Here is a 15866-nt window from a genome sequence, read left to right on the forward strand (position 1 = left end):
ATGCTCCCGCTCAGGGATAAGCCCTCTTGCGCAAGTGTTCTTGCGCAAGAGGCCAGCGTAGACAGGCAACATGAATTTCTTGTGCAAGAAAGCCTGATGGCTAAAATGGCCATCGGTACTTTCTTGCACAAGAGAGCGTCTACACTGGCACGGATGCTTTTGCGCAAAAGCACATCTCTTGCACAAAAGCACATGCCAGTGTAGACGCTCTCTTGTGCAAATTCTTTAACGCAAAAACTCTTGCGTTAAAAGTATTTGCACAAAATCTTGCCAATGTAGATGTAGCCTCGGTGTCCAGATATCTGATAAAAAGGCCACCCCAACCATCCTGGTAACAAAGTGATCCCCTTCAGATGTATCTTCATCCTAATCACTCCCTTTTTCCCCCCGGAAACATCTCTACTGGAGATGACTGATGCAGTGGACTCCTCTAGAGAAGGTGTGTGGGAAGAGCTGGTTCTTTGGAGGCCCAGTTCAAAGGATGAAGTTCAACTGCATGTTCCCCCCACCAACCTACACACACCTTCACAGCATATGTGTCCCCCGGCCATAGTCCAATGCTGCACAACACCTTGGAAAATCAAGCCATTTGCCTCTTTAACTAGATCACTTCTGACCACTCGGTGTGCATTTGTTCCTAGCAATGTGTATGAAAAACCTTTACTCACCAGGCTCTGGAGGGCACTCAGAAGAGGGGTTAATCTTAAGGGATTATTTTTATCACTGTTTCCCCACCCCAGTGTAGAATGCTTCTGGCATTTCCTAGTTCACCAAAGAGATCTCAGACTGCATTTCACAAATACCATCCAATGCAATGAGACGTCTGGTATTTGACACAATACAACCTTTGAAACAGGACGCAGGGCACCCAAGAGGACTGCACAGTAGGGCCGTGTCCAGACTCAGGGTTTTTTTTGGGAAAAGTAGCCTTTTCCCGAAAAAACTTCCCCTGCGTCCAGACTCAAGCCGCGTTCTTTCGAAATTATTTCGAAAGAACGCGGCTTTTCTTTCGATGGCGGTAAACCTCGTTTCACGAGGAAGAACGCCTTCCTTCGAAAGTTCCTCTTTCGAAGGAAGGCGTTCTTCAATGTAAAGAGGCCGTCTTCGAAAAAGAGCATCCAGACTCGCTGGGTGCTCTCTTTCGAAAAAGCGGATTTTTCTTTCGAAAGATCCGCCTGCAGTCTAGACGCGATCTTTCGAAAGATGCTCTTTCGAAAGATGCTTTCGAAAGAGCATCTTTTGAAAGAAGCCTGCAGTCTAGACATAGCCTAGGAAGATTATGAACAACTGAGCGCAGATCCTTAGTGGCATAAATTGGCGTAACTTTGCTGGCTGTACAAACGCATAGCAGCTGAATATCTGGCCTTGAATACTTTTATAAGGTAAATTACAGTTTATTTCAGTGGTAAATGAATATCAAAGCCTGGAGGGGAGGAGGACATTTAGCACATTATTTTAGACATAAAAGTTAACGTTCATTTAACGCAATCACATCTTGAGGAAGTCTGTTTGTGTATGAATCACTGACTTTTGCTCTATAGAGGTGTCACAGAGCACGTCACTCATCACCCGACTGACACTTTGTCTCTACTATCTACGTATTTCCCTGAGGCCACATCCCCACAGTCATAGCACCCTCCTCAGTCTCAGTAGCCCATCCAGGGCTCCTACTCTTCTCCCCAAGTTCCTGCCTGCATGGCTGTCCAAGGTGTAACAGCCTATTCTAGACACAGTGTTCCTTCCTCAAGTTCTAGGAAGCTACTGACCCTGCTCTGTTCTGAGGTGTCTTTTATATGGGCCTTCTAGATCCTGATGAGTTATGAGGAGCTGAGACTCTCCCATTGGCTGGTTTTCTTGTCACCTCTCTCTGACTCTGGTAATCCCTTACTGGACAGAGTCATATACCTCCCCCTTAAGACAAGTCACTCACCCTACGAGTGTGGGGGTATTAGACTAATAGACTCATAAGACTCAAAAGGAATTTGACAGATCATGTAGTCCAGGCCTCCGCACTCATGGCAGGGACAAGCACCATCTAGTCCATTCTTGAGAGCTGTTGATCTAACCTGCTCTTAAAAATCGCCAATGAAGGCACAACTTCCATAGGCAATTTATTCCAGTGCTTAACCACCCTGACAGTTAGGAAGTTTTTCCTTATTCTCCCTTGCTGCAATTGGAGCCCACTGCTTCTTGGCCTATCCTCAGAGGTTCAGAAGAACAAATTGTCTCCTTCCTCCTTGTAACAACCCTTTATGTACTTGAAAATTGTCATGTTTTCACTCAGTCTTCTTTGCTTCAGATTAAACAAACCCAGTTTTTTCAATTTTCTCTAATAGGCCATGTTTTCTAGACTTTTAATCATGTTTGTTGCTTTTCTCTGGACTTTCTCTAATTTGTCCACATCTTTCCTGAAATGTAGCACCCAAACCTGGACACAATACTCCAGCTGAGCCCCAACGTCTCATGTCTTTTTTATCACACTCCTGCTAATACATGATGTTGGTTTTTTTTTTTTTTTTTTTTTTTTGCAATGGCACTATACTGTTTACTCATTTAGCTTGTGGTCCCTTATAACTCCCAGACCCCTTCCCATAGTACTTCTCCCTAGGCAGTCATTTCCCATTTTGTATGTGTGCAACTGATTGTTCCTTTTTAAATGGAGTACTTGCATTTGTCCTAATTGAATTTCATCCTATTCACTTCACACTTTTTCTCCAGTTTGTCCAGATAATTTTGAATTTTAATCCTATCTTGTAAAGCACTTGCAACCCCTCCTCGCTTGGTATCATCCACAAACTTTATAAGCACCAGAGAGGTGCAATAAGCCAGAGGCAGTTTGCCAGGGTTAGATCCTAGTGGGCCACTCCCACTATATTTACCTGCATCTCCACAGGTATGGATGCTCAAAGCACCCATTGGCCATGGATTACTGATCTCAGCCAATGGGAGATGTGGGAAGCAGCATGACTGGGGCATTCTGCAGCTCCCATTGGCTGGGAATGGCAATCCACAGCCAATGGGAACTGGAATCATTCATACCTGTGGCAGCACAGGTGAACACAGTGGTATTGACCTGCACGGGGCTAACCCTGGCAAACCAGATCAAACCCATGGGCCAGTATTTGCCCACCACTGCCCTATGTCTTTATCTAAATAATAGATGAAGATATTGAACAGAACTAGACCCAGAATTGATTCCTACAAGACCCCGCTCAATATGTCCTTCCAGTATATGATTGTGAACCATTGATAACTATTCTTTGGGAACAATTTTCCTATCAGTTTTGGGCCCAACATGCAGTAATTCCATCAAGGTTGCATGTTCTCGTTTGTTTATGAGATGGTCATGGGGGATACTATCACAAAAGCTTTACTAAAGTCATGATACGCCACATCTACTACTTCCTCCATTTCCGCAAGGCTTGTTACCTTGTTCAAGCAAGCGATCAGGTTGGTTTGACACAATTCCATGCTGTCTACTCCTAATCACCTGATTATCTTCTAGATGTTTACAAATGGATTGCTTAATCATTTGCTCCACTAACTTTCCAGTTAAGAACATAAGCACATAAGAACGGCCATACTGGGTCAGACAGTGGCCAATGCCGGATGCATGAGAGGGAGTGAACTCGACAGGTAATCCTCACGTGATCCCGCTCTTGTCACCCATTTCCAGACAAACAGTGGCTAGGGACACCATTTCTACCCATCCTGACTAATAGCTACGAATCCCTCCATGAACGTATCTAGCTATTTTTTAAATTCTGTTAAAGTCCTAGCCTTCACCACATCCTCTGGCAGTTATGGAAGTTAAGCTGAATAGCCTACAATTCCATCGGTTGTCCATAGTTCCTTTTTTTTTATCAACAGACACTATATTTACCCTTTTCTAGTCTTCTGGAATCTTTCTCATCTTCTATGACTTTTCAAATATAATAACTAAGGGCTCAGAGATCTTCTCAGTCAGCTCCTTGAGTATTCTAGAATGCATTTCATCTAGCCCATATGACTTGAAGACAACTCATTTTTAAATTAAGTTTTAACTTGTTCCTTTCCTATTTTAGCTTCTGATGCTATATCATTTTTACTGGCACTCACTATGTTAGACGACAAATCACCACCAATCTTCCTGGTGAAAACTGAAACAAAGAAGTCATTAAGCCTTTCCGCCATTTCCATATTTTCGGTTAATATTCCCCCTCTTCCCATTGAGCTACGGTCCTACCCTGGGCCTTGCACTTTGTTCTAATGCATTTGTAGAATGTTTTCTTGTTATCCACTCTCGTCTGATCTCATTTTGTGCCTTGGCTTTCTAATTTTGTTCGTACATTCCTGTATTTGGTTCCATTCATCCTTTGTTATTTGACCTACTTTCTACTTTGTGTAGGACTCTTTTTTTGTTTGAGATCATTGAAGATCTCCTTATTAAGCTGGGGGGGGGGGGTCTCTTGCCATAATTCCTATGCAATGGGATAGTTTCTCTTGTGCCCTTAATAATGTCTCTTTGAAAAACTGCCAACTCTCTTGAACTGTTTTTCCCCAGAGACTTGCTTTCCATGGGACCTTACCACCAACTCCCTGAATTTGCTAAAGTCTGCCTTTTTGAAATTCACTGTCTGTATTTTGCTGTTCTCCCTCCTACCATTCCTTAGAAACACGAACTCTATCATTTCATGATCACTTTCTCCCAAGCTGCCTTCCACCTCCAAATTCTCAATGAGTTACTCCCTATTTGCCAAAACTCACATCCAGAGTAGCTTCCTGACAAGATGCTTTTTTCACTTTCTAAAATAAAAAATTGTCTCGTGCATTCAAGAACTTGCTTGATAAACTGTGCCCTCCTGTGTTATTTTCCCCAACAGATGTTGTCTGGGTACTTGAAGTCTTCTAGCACCACTAAGTCCTGTGCTTTGAATGAAGTTGTTAGTGGTTTAAAAAAGCCTCCTCCAACTCTTCTTCCTGGTTAGGTTTGCAGTAGACTTCTGCCATAACATCACCCTCATTTTTTTGCCCCTTTTAGTTCTTGCTCAAACACTTTCAACAAGTTTATCTCCTACTTCCATCTCAACCTCAGTCCAAGAGTATATATTCTTAATGTAAGGAAACACCTCCTTCCTTTTTTCTCTGGGGTTATATCTACACTGTGGTGCTATTTCGGGATACTTGTGGTATCCTGAAATAGCATTTTCCACATCTTGACAGTGCCCGTTATTTCAAAATATCTTTTGAAATAACAGGCGTGCTATTCCGATGTCCCAGTAAACCACATTCCACAAGGATTAAGGGACTTGTCAGAATAATGCTCTATTTTGAAATAAGAACAAAATAAGGCAAGCAATTTGTGTAGCTCAAATTGAATAGCTTATTTCGAGCTAAGGGTGCCGTGTAGACATCCTGCCTGGCCTTGCTCAGCAAACTGTATCCTTCTATGCCAAAATTCCTGTCATGCTCATTATACCACTGACTCTCTGTTTAGATATGGAGATATACCTATCTCCAGGTATCTAAACAGACTGACCCCTCTGCTCCTCCTACTGGATGACCTGAAACAGGACAATCAGCCTCTCTCCTCCAGGGCTGGTCTGAATCCCAACTGCAGCCTGTTCTGTTTCAGAGTGGGTAACTCTGTCTGCCTGTCTCTTCTCTGGCCCAGACACCTTATCTACCACCTTCTTACCAGCCTTGCTAGGTATGGGAGATAGTTCCCTGCCAGGCACATGGTTCTCACTGCTACATTGCTCCTGGCAGTCTCCGGGGTTACATCTACACAATCAGGTTATTTCGAAATAACTCCCGCAATAACTATTTTGAAATAAGCTTTTTCCTCTTTGCAAGCAGTTGTTGTTATTTCAAAATAACAGGCTTGGTAGTGTGGACACTCATCTTATTTCAAAATAACTCCCTGGTGTAGACATGCCATGATATAGCCTGGTTCCTGGGCATCCCTTTCCTACCCCCCATCTTCTCCCAAGGGGGCAATGACTTTTTATATGGTCCTCCTCATGGCACTGAAAGCAGGACCTTTCCCTTCCCTTAGCTATGAGCCTACCACTGTCTTTTCCTTATCAGCCCCTGTCCCTGGACTAGCCTTCACCCAGGAGCTCATGTATGGGCATTCCACCTGCAGGTGCCCCTATTGTCCAAAGACCCAACATGCCCATATCCTTCCTGTTCTCTTCACAGGTGGGACTCTCCTGCGGGTCTGTCTTCTCCCAGTTCTCCGGGTGAGGTTTCTGTATCCCATCCCAGTAGAGGCATTCTCCCTCCCAATATACTTGTTGCCCACAGGTAAAACACAGTCCCACCCCAGCCACCAGGCTCCTAGCCCTGCTTCCCCTCTCACTCTCTGCAGCCTCTAGTAACCACTTCCCACAGAAGCCTGAATATACTCAGCTATTACTCAGCTACTAGGTCATATAGGCCTGCAAACTCCTCGGCCTCCCATAGTTTCAGTTGGGTTTAAGTACCTGCTGCAGCAGGGCCTGAAGTCACCATTGCTGCTTGTTAGCATCTTTCTGAAAGGGCAGCAACCCTGGAATCTGGCCTAGGCGGATGCATGAGCCCTCGGCAACGCATATTTCCAGGTATTGCGGTTGTATTGTCTCTCCACCTTCACTGTCTTTCAAATCCATGTGACAGGCAATGGTCCCCACCGTCCTCTCTCTATCCTCCCCTTGGATCAGGGGTGACTGTGTGCCCACATGCTCTATCACATTGTTACAAAGCATGTCACTCACTGACAGGCCAGTGCCTCCTCCCGCTCAGTGTGGGATTAGTCCAAAGCTAATGCCTCCATCCATGATCTGCACCACACTCCTCCTCCTCCTCTGCAGTCTGCCTGCAGATCCTCCCGCAGCATCAGGGACAGCAGTGTCCTCTTTGCAGCTCTGCACTCCAGCTATGTCACTGATCTTGTTCCCTTTCCTTGCAGGGGAGTTTAGCTCCTAGTCCAGCCACTTCCCCAGAAGCAGCTGCAGTGAATTATCCTGCCATTTCCCCAAAGGTGAGCCTGGCCCTTACTCAACATTCCAGCCCAGAGACCCTGTGGATTGCATCGTCCTGCTGTGCCCCTTTGTCCCTAATATCAGTGTATTTCCTTAAGGCCATGTCTCTGCAGCCACAGCACCCTCCTCAGTCTCAGTAGCCCATCCTGAACTCCTGCTCTTCTCCCTGAGTTCCTGCCTGCACTGCTCTGTCAAAGGTGCTGCATGGTTGCTGCCTACTCCAAACATAGTCTTACCTCCTCAGACTCCAGGCAGCTACAGAGCCTGCTCTGCCCAGAAGCTCTGACTGGCTGCTCCTCACAGCCTCTTTCCTATTGGCTGCTTTTCAAGACAACTCTTTAAAACTCCGCTGGGAAGTGTGACCCCAGTACATGAAGGTAGTGGTCACACTAGCCCTACATCGGTACAGACTGACAGGCTGCGTCTAGACTGGCATGATTTTGCGGAAATACTTTTAACGGAAACGTTTTTCTGTTAAAAGTATTTCCGCAAAAGCGTGTCTAGATTGACACGGATGCTTTTGCGCAAAAAGTACTTTTGTGCAAAAGCATCCGTGGCCAGTTAAGACGCGATTTTTCGCAAGAAAGCCCCAATCGCTATTTTAGCCATCAGGGCTTTTTTTGCGCAAAACAGTTCTTCCCTGTCTACACTGACCCTCTTGCGCAAGTATTCTTGTGCAAGAGGGCTTTTTCCTGAGAGGGAGTGTGAAAGTATTTGCACAAGAAGCACTGATTTTGTACATTACAAAGTCAGTGCTCTTGCGCAAATTCAAGCGGCCAGTGTACACAGCTGACAAATTTTTGCGCAAAATCTTGCCAGTCTAGATGCACCCACAAAGTAATGGTGAGACTTCCTCAGGGAAAGTACAAGTGGTGTGCTTGTTTGTACATTAGTAACCAATATATGTGCATGCACGGTGCATTGCAAGCATAGTACTGGTTGGTAGCTGTCGGCCTGATGTTTAGAAGTCCTATGAATCCGCAATAGCTGTAAAACAGTTAAGTACATTTGATGCAGCAGGACCTTGACGTGTAGGAAAGAAATTCCCATGATTAGGCAAACCAATGCACAATGCTCGTGCATGTGTCAAGCTGCTGTACTGAATTGCAGCGGGAAGTGGTAAATGTTGGAAACTACCACTCCCTTGAGCAGTAGAAAAGTCATGCTCCTTATTAAATTTACATTACTTCCTGAAAGTGAAATCCAATTTATGTGGGTCAAAGGCCAGCTAGGGTGGGTGAACAAAAATGATATTTTATTATGAAACATACTATTTTTAGCACCAGCCACAGGAGTTATTAAGTTGTACTCATCACAGTTTACAACAGCTCCCAAGTAGATTGCTCTTTCAGGTCACTTTTATTCCATAGCAGCATGGGTGTTCACTTTGGCTGAACAAATGTAAAGGTGCATGTGATGCCACCTGGATTCAAGTAGTGATTTTCTGTAGGCTTTGATACAGCTGGATTTCTATCATTTTTAGTAGCCAAACCTCTCTTGAACGTGAATAGTCAATGAAGATTTTCATAGTTCATCTGTATTCCAAGATTTCAGTTCTGCTCTTGTAGGCCATATAATAATTATAGCACTGATTGTAAGATTATGGGATAAGGAATTGATAGCAGGAATGCAAGACACCCATAGGCCTAAATCTGTAAGAACAGCTTAAGCAGTTAGCATAGGGTCTAATAGTCTGAGCAGGAGGAGTTGCTCAATAAATTAGAATATGTAAGCAACTGACAGTGACTTTACATTTCCAGGTGGCACAAGATTTTGTTTATTGATTTGTAATAATCACAAGTGTGGCAAACTGCTGGTAAGTAGTTGTATGAAGGCAGTCTGTACCAGTGGGTATGTCTACACTACAAAGTTAGTTCGAACTAACGGATGTTAGTTCGAATTAACTTTCATAGGCGCTACACTAGCGCTCCGTTAGTTCGAATTTAATTCGAACTAACGGAGCGCTTAGTTCGAACTAGGTAATCCTCATTCCATGAGGATTAAGCCTGGTTCGAACTTACTAGTTCGAATTAAGGGCCGTGTAGACCCTTAATTCGAACTAGTGGGAGGCTAGCCCTCCCCAGGTTTCCCTGGTGGCCACTCTGGCCAACACCAGGGAAACTCGTCTGCCCCCCTCCCGGCCCCGGACCCCTTAAAGGGGCACGGGCTGGCTATGGTGCCCGTGCCAGGTGCAAGCCTGCCAGCACCCAGCCAGCAGACCCTGCACCTGGCACAGCTCGAGCCACCCACCCGATGCCCCCAGCCCTCCCCCTCTTCCCGGAACCAGGCTGGCGGCTCCCGGGAGCTTGCCCGGGACCGCAAGAGGCAGGCACCCTCCTGGCCTAGTGCAGACATCGTGGACCTTGTCCACGATCTCCGCACTAGGCACAGGAAAGTGGCCGGCTTGGGCAGGAGAGCTGCCAGCCTGGCCACCCAGGAGCAGGTGTGCATGAAAATCAAGGGGGTCCACTGAGACCCCCGACCCTGAGCTTACAATGGCCGTCCTGGGTCAGACCAAAGGTCCATCTAGCCCAGTAGACTGTCTGCCGACAGCGGCCAACCCTAGGGACCCTGGAAGGGATGGACCGAAGACAGTGACCAAGCCATTTGTCTCGTGCCATCCCTCTCCAGCCTTCCACAAACCTTGGGTAGGGACACCACTCCTACCCCCTGGCTAATACCACTCCATGTACCCAACCTCCATCACTTTACCTCACTTCCCTTTAAACTCTGTTCTAGTTCTAGCCTTCACAGCCTCCTGCAGCAAGGAGTTCCACAGGTTGACTCTTTGCTTTGTGAAGAACAACTTTCTGTTACTAGTTTGAAGCCTGCTACCCATTCCTTTCCTTAGGTGTCCTCTAGTCCTTCTTTATGGGAACTAATGAAGAACTTTTCTGTATGTACCCTCTCCACCCAACTCCTACTTTTAGAGACCTCTATCCTGGCCCCCCTCCGTCTCTTCTTTTCTAAGCTGAAAAGTCCCAGTCTCTTTAGCCTCTCTTCATATGGGACCTGTTCCCAGCCCCTGATCATTTTAGTTGCCCTCCCGTCTCCCAGCCTCTCTCTTCCCCTCTCCCACCTCCTTTTCCCAGTCTCCCCCAGTTTTGTTCAATAAAGACAGATTCCATTTTTGAACACAATTGTCCTTTATTTTGTACATCAAGAAAAGGGGCTAGGGAAGGGTAAGTGGAAGGAGGTGAGGGAGGAATGGGGTACGAGCCCCCGATGGGGAGGACTGGGGTGGCTCTGTGGGCTTTTGGGGTGGAACCTCTCCTGCAGCCCCCCGATTGCCTCCTCTCCCAAGATGGCAGCCTGTGGCAAGTGCAGCCGGTCTGATGGCCGAGTGCTGTGATGTGCCCAGTGTGGGCACTCAGGGCACTCCAAGCCAGGACTGCTTTGCAAGCGGGGCACCCCTGAGAACTGTCTGTCCGGGGTGGGGGTCAGGACCCTTTAAGCGCAGCCCTCGGCTAGCCTGAGACAGCATCTCCATGCTCTAAGTCCTCCTCTGATGCCCTGCTGGCACTGCTTCCGGCCATCTTTAAGCCTGGTTCAGGGTCCACTTAATGTGGACATGCTAGTTCGAATTAGCAAAACGCTAATTCGAACTAGTTTTTTAGTCTAGATCCGTTAGTTCGAATTAGCTTAGTTCGAATTAACGTTGTAGTGTAGACGTACCCAGTCATAGTATTTTTGGAGGGAAATGTTAGCAGATGCTCAACCACAGCTAACCATAGGAATCCAATTGATGTATATATTACTGGACTTTGTCTAATTAATATACTAACCTAGGCGATTCAGGCAGCCCAATATTATTAGGATGAGGAAGTGAAGAAATAGGAAAGGCAGGAAGAGCTATGCAGACATATGTATGAAGGAAATTGAGGCCTATGCAACATGTGATCCTAGCTACAGCCATTGGAGTTCTTCATCAGCATGCGGGAGTTGTACCAGGCTCTAGATCAACCCTTTATAGCTCTCCCCATGGACACAGTGAGTCTAGATCTGGTATGGTGTTGACAGTGTTACATTACATCACCTTACTTGTTTGGGTTGCGTTCCTTATTGCACTAATCATTGGAATCTGAAATCTTTCACCATTCCAGAGGGTCTTCCCTGGGTCTGATAGTCCCATAGTGTGTGGCAATGACAATCAAAGCAGTAATTCTGAACATACTGGGCCTGATCTTGGGACAAGAAGCTGCGAAATTACAGAGTGCTCATTAGGCAAACTAAATCAATACCTTAATCACAACAATCAATAAGCAACAGACCTCTCTGGGTGAGACCTGAGAGGCACATAGCAACCCCTCCTACAGCAGGTCAGGACATCTCCTCTCTAGAAGACACAAAGGGAAAAATCATATTCAGTCTGCGGTTAATGTTTAAAGGCCTGCTTGCCGCAGTAGCATGCTACTTCCCTCTTTGGTTGCTTCTTGGCTTTGTTAGGCTGCTCCTGATGTTCCTCATGTGGTAGTTCTTCATTTTTCTTGCTAAGCCTATATAATTATAGGGAGAATTGCAGCACATTCTCGGCAGGGACTGCAGGAAAGGAGACTGAGTGATCACTGTTTTGAGTAATAATTGGTAAGGACGTTGAACTGTGTTGCTTGCTAGTTAAATGAGTTACATCAGGGTCTTCTTGTTAGAGTAGGCATTAGAAACACCATCCAACGGAACAGGAGCAGAATAAAGACAAGGTTCCCGAATAAGAAATAAGTGGTTGCACAGACACCTCTGCAATCCATACTTAGTGATGGCAGGGGAAGACAATTTTCTTTTGTAAGTGTAGTCCCCTTACTAAAGGGGCCTCTGTTTTATTCTGAAAAGACCCTGTGTGCTACAGTCCAGACTACAATTCCCATGAGCCCTTGGAAAAAAACAGGAAGGGAGCTCTCTGGGGGGAGAGAGGACTGCTCTCTCCATGTGCTTGAGGAATGAGGCCTAGCAGTCTGGGACTCTGCCTTGGAGTTTGGAACCGGAGGGAGAGCCAGGCTGCTGCCAAGGACATTGACCCAGTGCAGGGGCTCTTGGATGCAGCTACTAGATGCCTGTTGGAACTGGGAGTTAGCAGGCTGCTTCCGATAGGCACCGCATGAGGCAGTAATTTTGGGCCTTGGTGGAAGAGTGCTGCCTGGGACAGAGCTGCTGTTTAGCCGGGACCAAATCCTCACTACAGCTGCAACATCAGCGCGCCAATGCAAGCAAGTGTCTGGGACTGAGTCTAGGGGTGTGCACACTCTGGGGTGGGGTCACTGTTGTCTAGCTATATAAGCTTCAGTTATTGTTATGTGTTTTGTTAATGCTATTCCTTGCTAATCTGTTCATCCCTGTTTATTTAAGTAAAGATTATTTATTTTAAAGTATTCTATTAGATCCAGCTTTATGTTGGAATGAGTATGTTCCTGGAGGCTCTCAAGGCACCAGTGTGTGTACAAGGCCAGCCAGGTGGAGGCACCGCCAGTTTACATTCATTGCCAGCAAGGGACTGCAGCAAGGGGGGTGGATAGGGCTTTCCCCAACTAACCACCATCACCACTGGGGTGCTCAGGATCTCTTTTAGGTTAAAACATCTGGCGCCCAGGCACACCTGTGAGTGTGACCTGCTCCCCAGTAACCCGGGGAGGAAAAAGGGGGTTACATAAGGAACAATATAATACAGAGCATAACTGTGGTGGTGACTGTAATAGTTGAAAGGTCCAACAGATCCTCCAGACTGTGCCCCTTAATGGCTGTCAGGTAAGACTATCAGGATTTACTCTGTGTCCACTTACTCTGTGAACCAAGCTTGAGGTAATAAGTGAAGAGGGACATACCCCAACTCTCTACTAACTTAATACTTTTGGGGATTATAAGGGACAAGAGAGGAATACATGCATAGCAATCAATAAAGGGAAAGAGAAAATCTAGGTGGTGGGAGAGAGGGGATTGACTCCACTACTTAGAAGTGGAGTCCTTAGCTTAGAAGTGTTTTCATTGTTGAGGAGATTGTAGTATTTTTTGGGGGAAAATGATTGCATCGGGAATTCAGAGCATTCAGCAGTGGCTACCATCCCTTTGGCCTTGCTGCTGTAGTTATTGGTTGAAATACATTGAGGCAGCTCTGTTTATAAACGGGGACATGTTTTGAGTAACTCAACTGGCTCTCTGTGCAAAAGCCAGGAAAAGTGTAAGGAGATAAAAGGCGCACCTGTGGTAGTTGGTTTGTGGCAATGTATTAGAGCAGAGATTACAGAGAAAGGTGAAGCAGCTTGGCCAGAGAGGGTCATGGAGAGGGACATACCTCACTCTTACTCACAGGAGGCAACACCCACCAAGCTTGAAGGCAGGAACTGTGGGATCAGAGAAACCTGGGAAGGTGCCTATGTGTTGTGTGGCACCTGAAGGTGACTGAGAGCTCGAGGTCTTTTGCAGAGCTCAGTGTAGAAAGGGTACAGTTGCTAGGGCACATTAATGGGCTGGAAAGCTGGACAGGGTGATCAGCAAATGGCGACACAGCAGGAGTCTCTGCCGGGAGCTCGCAGGCAGTAGGAAAGCTGGGTGTTCCAGCACAAAGTGCAGGGCAGTTTTGGTACACTGGGCGGTATGCAGGCTGACGGGGGAGAAGAGGGAAGCGATAGGCAGCTCAGAGAAAGAGCAAGAGAAAGGAAATTTGGGCAAGACTAGAGGCAGCAGCGAAAGAAGGTCTAGTGCTTCAGAAGGATCAGATCAGGAAGACCTCAGTGTGATGACTGCCTGAGAAGCAGCGGTTCCTGTGAACAGGGGGTGTAGCCCCCTACTCTCCCAGGGAAGTCGTGGCAGGGCTGGAAAGAGTTACAGCAGTAGGGATGTGAATGGTTAACCATTAAACCTCACCCTTAATGGATGAGGCTTATCAGATAAGGTTAATGGTGAAGGCTGGAGCAGCCCCTGCCTTCTGTGAGGAGGAACCTCCTTCCATGAGTTAAACAACATGTTTAAATGATTAACCAATTAAATGGGATTTTATATCCCTGTACAGCAGATGTGAAATGAGCATTGGCTGTGTGGAGCCATTTGCGTGCTAACAAACAGCCGACCCTTGCCCAGCTCGAGCAGACAATGCTGGCTTGCTGTCCGTTCTGCCTATGTCGCTACCCCCATCTAGGGAAAGAAGCCGAACAGTCAGGCAGTTTGACTGTTTCCATTTGCTCACTCCCCTCCATCCTGGCTCTCATGTGGGTGAGGAAGACACACAGAAGAAACAAGCTGGTAGGGACTTAACTCTGGGCTACAGCTCAAGACCAAATCTGCTAGGTTTTTTAACCCCTGTCTGACTAGGCTGTATGGAAGCCAGCTCTCCAGGTGAAGTCTGATCCTTATTGCTCATTGGGAGACATCCATCTGCTTTATTGGGAGGAGTGAGCATTAGACATTTGATGTGTGTATTCTATTCATTGACTGTTCAGTACTAATAAATATACAATTCAAGACCAGAGTTATAACATTAATAGTTTTATTGTATTCTTTTATGATGCTGACTAGAACGCCAGACTTAATTATACTGGATGCAAGTATAAAAATAATCCAATCCTTGAAAATTATACTTTGCTACTACAGTGCTGTATAATTAGTGAGGTTGCAAATACGATAACTTTAAATAACACTGGTTTGGAAAATTAATTAAAAAACTACTCGGAAGCTAACATTGGGAGATATGAGAAGGGAAATCCAGAACAATGTAAAAGACAGAAAAGCAGGTCTGACTGTACATTCATTTTAATAACAGAAACAAACAAATGTCCCATCTTTGCCTTTTGAAACAGACTTTGCTGCAGGTGAACTTCACTGATGCAATTCGGAAGACTGCTTCAGCAGTAGTAATGATTTGTGTATCTTGTTGGCTTTGTCTTTAAGAAAAAGTCCGATAGAATGTAACAGGGATGAAACCAATAGGGTTTCATAGAATTTCCCTCTAAAAACCTAAACCATTTAATAATGGAGGATATCCTTCCTGTAAAGTTCTTTAATTGTCTGACATGATTTTAGAGCAGGGATGCAATTCTCTATCACATGGCCATAGGATTGTTAAGAAAAAGAATCCTTTCCTGTTACTTCCATAGGACTTTCTCCCAGTTCATTGTGGTAGTCTGCAGATCTGTGGGCGGCACCCTTCACTTATTACTTTGGCAAAGCTCCCATTGATTTCAATTAGAGTTTTGCCAGAACAGGTACCTCACCAGTTAATTACTGCTTCCAAAGAATATAAAGGCCAATACTGGTCGGGTCTCCATCATTATTCGGGATCTCTCTCAGGTTGAACCCAAATTCCACACATGAAATAATTATTACTCCACTCAGAGCAAGGTTTTTACAATGAAAAGGCCAAATAATTAAACTGGCAGAGCCTTTTATTTCTGCTTTTTGGCTTATTTTACTCTCACACCTTCTTATGGGTCTGTGTCCTGGATGTAAGCCTTTGTGGAATCAAGGCAATGAAAAAATAAATAAGTCATATTTGGCTCTGTGAAACTTGCAAGACATGTGCAATATACGAGATACTCATAAAAAATAGCACGCTCTCTTCTTGTTTCCAACTGAGCATCTGAGTGTAAATTGGCCAGAGGCTTCTCAGGAAACACCAACTTTAGCCCAGAAGACCCTTGTATAGGAGAAATGTAGCTCCATTATTAAAGGTTTCCCCACCTCAAACAATATATGAAATTCACATTCTCTCTTTAAGAAGGTGCACCAGATCTGGAAAAACAGCCTATATACAAACTCACATACGATAGGGTTTGCTACAATATTAAGTACACGGTTTAAAATTAAAACTACAACATTAAAGGTGGCAAATGGCCAGAGCCGAAGTAATGCACACAGTGAAGCACAACTCATCCTGAACTT

Source organism: Pelodiscus sinensis, chromosome 7, assembly GCF_049634645.1.
Source record: "Pelodiscus sinensis isolate JC-2024 chromosome 7, ASM4963464v1, whole genome shotgun sequence".
Classification (NCBI taxonomy): Eukaryota; Metazoa; Chordata; order Testudines; family Trionychidae; genus Pelodiscus; species Pelodiscus sinensis.